Source organism: Cyprinus carpio, chromosome B16, assembly GCF_018340385.1.
Source record: "Cyprinus carpio isolate SPL01 chromosome B16, ASM1834038v1, whole genome shotgun sequence".
In the NCBI taxonomy this organism is placed as follows: domain Eukaryota; kingdom Metazoa; phylum Chordata; class Actinopteri; order Cypriniformes; family Cyprinidae; genus Cyprinus; species Cyprinus carpio.
Window position 1 is genome coordinate 21611717 of NC_056612.1, and position 9672 is coordinate 21621388.

The following is a 9672-nucleotide window of genomic DNA, read 5'->3' on the forward strand; positions in this document are numbered from 1 at the left end:
TTTCGCTCCCTCTTTTCTTCATTCTTTCTTTTTTCACAAATCAATCAAATTTCCGACTATCTGAGCAAGGCGGGCTGTAGGGTCCTGATGAGGGCTGTAGGGACGGCCGAAAGGACAGAGGCCCTCCACACACACACAAACTAAAAAACACAGACCTGTAGCCATACTTTTATGTCTATGCAGGATGCCGGCTGTAAACGATGCTGGCGGGCTGGTAAAGAATGAGCCTGCAATAGGATTCCAGGTCCGTGGTGCTCCGTTTACACTTTCAACTCCTCCTAGCTTATCTCCCAGATTCGTCGGGATAAGAGAATTATGAAACCGCTTCTGGCATCTAAAGCTTCCTGGGGGGTCAATGGCGTGATGAGAGACAGCTATGAGGGGGCGGCTACTCAAGCCTACAGGCCCCCACGCTCTCTCCCTCTGGGCTCTCTCGCCTGAGCGCAGGACCCTCGTGGGCTTTATCAAACTGTAATCATCACCTTGGATGTTGGGCGGCAGGCTGGCCGGGTGGGAGCAGGCTGCGGAGGGGCATGTGGGCTGATAGCCTCGCTTCCGTGAGCTCCTTCCGGAACATTCCCGGCTTTTTGTGACCCAAGTAAAAGACAAAGAACTTCAACTGATTGCAACAAACTCCATAAAGGGATAGTTTAACCAAAAATGAAAATGTGACTTTCAGTTTTTGACCCTATTGACTGATTTTAAGCACAAAAATAATTGAAACAGTATGAAAAATATCTTCTATTGTGTTTCTCTTACTATTAAAACAAAGGGTTTTCTCAGCTTAAGGGTTTATCGCAACCAGGCTCTGGACTTTTTTTTAGAAAGGCAAAGATTCTGAAAAAGGCCTTTATGGAAGCAAAATGGTATTTGGGCCACATAAGCAGTTACGCAAGAACGAGGTATTAATCAAACAGCCATAGTTATATAATTATTGCATCTGTCAGTGTAACATATGATGATTATTCCCATTCCAATTCCATATCCGGCTATTTCCATTTGTTTGCCTTTGAAAGAAAGCAGGGGAACACTGCAACGCTATAAGCAGGAGAAAAGACTTTAGGTTTTCTGTCATGACTATGTCTGTAAGACAAGCGACAATAGCTGTGATCCAAAATTTAGTGAGATATGAAAGCTATTACAAATAAGTATGTTGAGTAACAGATTCTTCATTTAGGCAACACATTAAGCAAGTCAATATCGCATGTATCCTCGCAGGGAAGATCATTTTACAATGCATCGCAAAGAGCTCAGAAAAACGTTTAAAAAAACATCAAGATTGTGGACAAATCTGAGAAAAAAGTAATTATAAACATGCTTACGATTCTTTTGATACCAAAAACAACAATTAAAAAAGTGAATATTTTACCCAATACTTGTGTATGCTATGTATTTTTATTAGTATGTTTTTAGAGTGTCATGTTATTTGCTAACGTGATACTCATAATAAAGAAATCAATTCTGAATATGTTTTATGAACTTCTGAAATTTCTGAACTAAAGAGATTTTTGTCATGATTTAAACTAAATGAAACAAGGAGTCCTGAGAAGCAATGGGCTAGGCAGTAAGTAATATCACAGAAAATAAATTCACTAGTCTCAGTGCTGTAACTTTGGGTGAAGATGTTTGTCATCATAGGTGGCACTGGACACTGGGTGCATGGTGCCCCAAGTTCTACAAATACAATACAATTTCAAAAACTCAAGCTTAGAAAGAAAGCAAGCAAGGAAGACTACCAGACATTCGGCACTCGGCCATCAGTGATTCACCCTTACACTCGGTCGTCTCCACTCGATGACACGCCCTGTGCCTGGGGCATAATTGTGCCGCAAAGAGGAACAGGAACCAGGCCACACCTATGAGTCACCTCTCGCTAACAGAGACCCTTGTGGTCGGGGCCCTCCAAATTCACAAAATCTGCATCATAGGCACCCAAGCCAATATTCGCCACAAACTCCAAGATCAAACCCTCGCCCCAGCCTCCATGATTTCCCAATCCCCGCCTTTCCAGCCGCCCGGCCAGCGCTACGTTAGTTTAATCCAACAACACTTCCTATAGCAGCCTGTTAATGTCATGGTGGATTTCCTCAGTGTTCTCACTGACCCAAAAAGGAGCACCACCCCAGCACTTCGCCAGGACCCTTCCTTGGTTTACTGTTCCCAACAAATAGCAAATATGCTTCAGAACCAATAAACGCAGACCTGATATTTATTGGACTGTTATATGAGTATTCCCTCCTTGCCTGGCCAGCCCTTTCTCCGTGAGCAACCTTAACTGCGCACAAGTCTTTGCAATGCTAATGAGGACATGAGATGAAAGGGATACAGCGTTACAGTGCAAGGCTAGACTTACAGAATGCAGCTGCTAGGTGAGAGGAAGAAACGGACGGGGAGGAATTGGAGAACACGGTCTGATTAGTGCCCTCAGAAATATCTAACCTTTGACTGAATAAAGGCTTACTTAAAACTCCAGTGACTAGATTGCATGGAACACAGCACACCTATGAGTAACAGGAGGGTTTCCCATAGCTGTCTTGCTCACATCAGCAGTCACACACTGCCTGTTTGAACAAATGCTTAATTAGCGGGTGCTTCCTGTGAATGTAAATGTGACTGTTAAATATGGAATGATGTATATATATATATATATATATATATATATATTTTTTTTTTTTTTTTTGACTGCTTTGCTGTAAGAAAGCACATGCATGTCAATTGTTCAGGAAATTAATTTACATTTTTAAACATTACATTTAAACATAATGTGCATTCAATTAATTACATTTTAAATAATAATAATAAAAATTATTATTATTAAGAAATATCATCACTCATATTCATAATATACAATTATTATGTGCCAAAAAAAATGACATGGAACGAAACTCCAAGTCCTTCTGTTTTTTTCTGCTGTTTTTATAATCTCAAATCAAAAGGTCTATTTAAAAAGTTAAAACCATCAGCAAAGCTATTTTAAATTTTAAAATACATGTAAAATGTAAAATGTAATAATGTAAGATTTATGAATGGCTAGCAGAGTAACTGTGTACTGAAAATAAATTTAATTTATGTATGTCAAATTCTGCCTCAGAATAAAAAAAAAATAATAAAACAGGCAATTGTGAAATTAAAATATGAAAATCACATTGTGAAACATACAGTAGCAATTCTATGAAATAAAATTACAGCTCAGAATTGCAACTGCAATTCTTAATTGCGCATTATAGTCATATTGTGAGATATAACAAGCCACAACTATGAAAAATAAATAGTAAAGAAATAATTTACGGTGAAATACAAAAGTCTAAAAAGTTAATGAAATCATAACAGTGAGAAATAAAGTCACATTGTGAGATATTAAGTCTCAATTAAGATGTAAAGTTAAAATTATGAGAAATAAAGTTCTAAAAATATTTTTCTTTGGAAAGTTTTACTATTTGCTATCTCTCTCAGCACAGAACTGATGTGAGAATGCAACGCTCTTTTTCCACCGAGCGACTTTACGACGGCACATCCCAATTTCCTCCCTTTGACCACATACATTGTTCTCTCTCTGCGTTTTCGCTGCTGCGGCCAAAACCGTTGCTTATCAATACACTGTCACCTCCATCATCCATCAGTCAGCACAAAGCTCTCGCCTTTACCAAAGACAGTCGTTTCCTCAGGCCTGTAGTCTGTTGCTAGGGCCTGGCCAAGGTTCTTTCTTTTCCTGCTTCTTGGTCTGAGGCCAATAAAAACCTTCTAGTGTACAAAACCCACCTCAAGGTGTTGAGCTTGCAGTTTGTGTGTAACTTATACAGAGTTACTTTCTGAGTAAATGCTAAAGATTGGGCTTGAATTTGAAACATGTACATAAATCAATAAATGAGTTTGTAGTCTAGGCATGATGGATTGAATCTCCTCTGAGGGACAGCACAGATAAGAGGCAACAGCCCATGCTAGTTCACAACAAGTTAAGCATGCACACATACACACACACACATTCTCGGGAACGGGATCTGGTCTGTGTCACATGCTGTGGGGCAGAGGAAGGGAAGTGTTTCTTGTTTTAGCAGCACTTAGGCCACCTTCATATCTTACCGTTGCACCTTTATTCAATCACTTATAAAGCATACCCAAACACTTAAAAACTAAACCAGCTGAGATTCAGTTCTACCACCTTTCAACATGTTTACCAGAAGCAGGCTGCACTGTATAAAGTGAAAATGTACAGCTTCAAAGCAGCCAATTCTGTCTAACTGGACCCTTTTAACTATAAAAATTATTTATGTTTAGTTTTTTAGGTTAGCTGACAAAACATTTATGAGGCATTCTACAAAATGGTGCCATTTGTGAATATTTTTCCAATTTCCTCAGTGTACATTTATGTAGAAATATTTACATTCTGCTGAAAGTTACATAAATGTCTTCTCTCTCTCGAGATGTAGATTTTATTTGTAATAATGCGTTATGAAAAATACTTGAGATCGTGTGCCCAGATTATGCAATTTCCCATTTATAGCATACATTTCCTTTTCTAAAGTAATGAATTACTGCATAAATTAAAACTTTCAATATTGCCATCAACATACTTTCAAGAAGTGAAGATCAAATTAAGTTGTTATTATTTTTGTATTATTTATTTTTTGTATTTTTTATATTTTTATATATATATATATATATATATATATATATATAATTTCTAGTATAATAGTTAATTTCTAGTATAATAGTTATATTTAATATAGTATTAAGCAGCACAACCATTTTCAACTGTAATAAGAAATGTTTCTTGATCACCAAAATCAGTGTATTAAAATGATTTCTGAAGGATCATGTGACACTGACGATTGGCGTAATTATATTTATATTTATATAGAATATTATTATATTTCCATAATTATTATTATACATTTAAAAAAAAAAAGCTTTCAGACTGAGAATAAAATCTGGTTTGTTTTAGAATCTGTGCATTTTGATTACTTGAGCAATACTCCAAGATTGTATTAATTTTTTCATCCATTGGTTTGGGAGTGCATGCTGGGCTTTTGTAATCATGACACACAACTCTAGCATGTGCAGCGTAGCTCTGCGGTGTTTCACACAGACGTTTCTTTCACTGGCTTTGTCGTTTTGTCTGGAGGTGGAGCACTTGCAGAAATCAATGTATGTTGCTTTACATGTCAGACCATGACTGTTTTAGGCCTCGTGTAACTCAATATGCATATATGCTCACTCTCAAACAAACACACACACACACACACTCCATAATCCCTCATTTTCTACACATACCCTAAAACAGACACACAACCTGGCTAACCATATAATATGCTAAAACAGCAACAGCCACATTTTTTGATGTTTTTAACAAACTTGGATCATCTTCACGCTTGTTATCTACAGAATTCTTCACTAGAGTGCAATACAACACTTTAATCTCACTGGGGGAAAACTTTACTTTGCATAAATAAATACATACATAAAAGATTAAACAAGAGGAGGCATAAATCTTTGTAGAGTCACGGGAAAGGAAATTTATACTCATGAACAAGAAGCACATGTAGAGCACAAGCTACCAGGAAATTGGTATAGTCTCGTATGATTTTATAGGGATCTTGGGCATGCCCTTCAGATTAATTAGGACGTGGAGTAGGGAGGTATTTTTTACAGGAAGCTAAGAATGGAACCCCTGCTGTCTGCCTTGGGGCGCAAATCATGAGTCAAAAACACGAAAGACTGTAACCAGGGTTTGGGGAGCTGGGGGGTAATGCAGGTCATATGCACACACACAAACACATGCTTGCACCCTCACAAATATGTAAGGGCATGTTCAGCATCTACTTTTAATGATGTGGTCACTGCACACACAGGTACGGTTTCTAATTCGCAATCTCTTTAGAGAGCCGAGAGCTTTCCATCCACTAATGCTGGTGGATCTACCTGGAAACGGGATTGTTTGGTTTACTAAACCATGGAAATGTTGCCAAGGTGATTTAGGGAAACGAACGGCTCACAGATAGTAAATACAGAGCAAATACGGTGAGCACACTTAACTCTCTTGCTCTTTCTCTCATAGGCTCATATGAACACACACATATGAAGATAACTTGTAAGATAACTTAAATAACTTAAAGGAAGATAACTTAAATGTAAAGCCTTTTTTTACTCACCGTCATGTCGAACTCAAACAACTAACTTACTTCTATGGAAAACAAAAGAATTTGGAATGTGTTTTTTTTTTTTTTTTTTTTTTTTTTTTTTTTACACACACTTTAAAAAGAGGATTAAACCAAAAGGATTTTATTAATGTGCTAATAGTTTTTTTTTTTTTTTTTTTTTTTTTTTGCATGAGGTCAATGGGGACTTTAAAAAGTAAAAGCACCATAAAAGTTTAAAAGTATATGATGCAAAATTTAATCCAATTCAGACGGTCAAGGTGTAATAATATGTAAATTTATTAAAAAGAATATAGAGAACAGAAACCACAAATCATAACTTGGAAATAAAGTTCTGGATAATAATAATAACCTTCAAATATAGAAAATGTAAATCCAATGTTAGTACATTTTTAATAACAATCCATTTATGATGGATTGAACCCAACCATTATTAATCAAAACATTAATAAAATTGTAATTAAAACAAACAATTATTCTGTTCGAATCAAAAGTACCAAAATATTAAGTATTAAAATATTAAAATATCAAAGTATCAGAGTATCAAAGTGTCTGAATTTCAAGGTATCTGAATTTGAATAAAAACCTGTAAGAGTTCTAAGTCTGAGTCTAAGAGTGTGGTCGAGTGAAGCCAAAGAAGAGGAAGTGAGCTGAAAAAGATAGAGAGACCAGAGTCTCAGAAAGTCAAAAAAACCCTACTCTATTTTGCAGAGTCTATCTTATATACTGTTGTTCTAGACATAAGTCATCATCTGGCTATCACTAATAACACCTGACCTTTAAAAATAGTCTAGTCAATGTCTCTATTTTGGACTTCTTAGATTCAAAGTATCATACTGATAATTCTAAGAAATATTGATACAAAAGAACAATACGTGCAGTTCAACTTCATATGCAAGACAGACTCAGCTGACTACGCAGTTAGAAATACTGTGAAATTACATATGAAATATACCATAAAGTTACCAAAACATTTTTTGAATATAAAAAAAAGAAACCTGTTAATATATATATATATATATATATATAATATATATATATATATATATATATATATATATATATTATATATATATATATATATATATATATATATATATATATGAGACAGATCCTTACACATGAAATATTAATTCTTTAACTTTTGAAATGAAACTTATCATTATGAATAGAACACATTTTGAGTATGTGACTTCTCAGAATCTCTCAACAACACTTGGGTTTAATTTAAATACGTGGACTTCTCAGAATCTCTATCACCATGTGCATTTCTTAGAATCTCCACACACCAGTATAATAAAAAATGTTAACCTAAACATGGTAACATCTAAACTGGTTTTATTCAAGTCAAAACTATAATGTACTATTGCAGAAGCAACCAAAATACATTATTTTGAACAGTAAATCTAAATTAATTATTCTTTGTAATTTTTTATTTGTGCTACATTTTAAGTCTGTTTAAGTAATTTAATAGATTTGTGCAATTGATTGATTATGACAACAACAACAACAACAACAACAACAAAAAACATTCACATCCTGATATTTGAAAGAACCATTTAGTCCAGGTTTTGAACTGGATCAAATGATGAAAAGATTAATTTACATGGTTTATTCGCAAAGTTCATGGCTTTGAAGCATCAGAAAGCTTGGGTTGCATCCAAAATCACATGCTTCCCTACTGCATAGTAGATGAAAAACAGTAATTTACAGTATTCAAATAACAGTAGGAAAAAAGTATTCGGATGACTTACTATTTCCTGTGAGATTCTGAAGTGTGCATCCAGCGGACACTTTACTAGCCACTGGAGAGGATTTGTGAATGATAGTGAAGTGACGACAACATGTTGTTGAATGTAGTACGTCCAGATTACATTCAAATACACATTCACACCATATAGAAAATACTTTTTTTAATGGTCATTAAGTAATTACCTATTCAAAAGAAGCACCTACTCAGAGAGTATGCGATTTCGGACCCAGCCTCAGAACATAGTGCATAGGTAGTGTGGATCACTTTTATGGTGATGATAGTGTTCCTTTAAAAATTCACCTTTGTCTTGCACAGAGGGGGAAAAAATCATACAGGTTTAGAATGACATGAGGGTGAATAAATGATGAAAGAATTTTCATTTTAATCTTCAGATTTTTTTACATCAAAAGAGCAAAGCAAAGTCGAGACTGCAGAAGAGGATCATCAGCAAACTCCAGAGCACAGTGTCAGCACTAACTGTGGATGAATGTATGTTTGCACAATCTAATGCAGCGGTGCAGAGGTGAATGGGCCAGGCTTTTAATGTTCCACTGTTTATTTACTTAGACTTGTGCTTGACAGAGAAACACACACCGCACTGCAGAACTCCCCCACAGGCCGACCACTGATCCTAGGGCAGTATGTGAGATCATAGTGTCCCTTGTAAAATCTCCCCGCTGAGCAGGGGTGGGAGACCCCATCCCCGGCAACATGACATCACTTAAAGCAGATTGCCACCATCCTGTTCCATGTAAATACCCAGAGCTCTTTCTGTTCAAAAACGCTGTTTACAGCAATGCTGTGCGTAATGCTTTTAAATACTGGAAAGTTAACTTTTTTCCTAGTCAGAGAAAAAACATATCACCAGAGTAAGCACCAAGTGCTTTAGAAGTTACAGGTTTGCCTTCCCAAAGGAAAATTTTATTGCTTAAAACATTGTTATTTCATTGCTCATGAGACTTTATGTGGCTCTCAGCAACGTTTAAGTATCAACTTTGTGTTAAATGTTTCTCATACAAATCCTTAGATAAAATAGAAACAAATTCAACTGATTGTTAATATATATCTAAAGCACACCAAAAATATACCAAACTAATTTGCAGGTCCCAATTTGGAGAGACTGCTCTGTTGGCTGATTTCAGAGGGGGGTTTGCTGGTTTAAGTGTACATTTCTTTAGCTTAAGTTTGGTCTTGGAGGCATTTCATGAATAATGTTTAAGTTCATATTTAAATCTCTGACTTCTGATTGTAAATTTGAGAACAGGTCTCAAACACTCAAATACAGGAAACACATTTGAAATTACAACTTCTAGACTGCAGTCTAGAAAAAAAGGCTCTAATTTGACATTTTTCCTTCGTATGGGATGTAAAACTACAATTTTATCAAACACATAACTTCATCCGGAAACATCTTGTCATGCCGGCACTGTTGTAAGCAAGAGCAGAATTTTGCCACAGGCTACATAAACATTTGAGCCATTTTATGTGACCAGCGCACAGTAAGAGAAGAGTGTTGGTCCTGCGACTGCCAACTCATAAAATTGACATGTCTGTAAATCCAGGCTTTTATTGACACAGTTCTGTGTGCTGGAAAGCTTTTGTTTGTCTGTTTCAGGATTGCTATTATTCAGTGTTTTAATGTGAACTCTCTGTTCTGCCGATGTCTCTTTGGATACACAATGGTCTTAATAAAAAAAGGTGTTTTAAACCTGGTGATTTGTGGGAGTTTGCTGAAAAGCACAGATTTATACAATTCTGTATTAC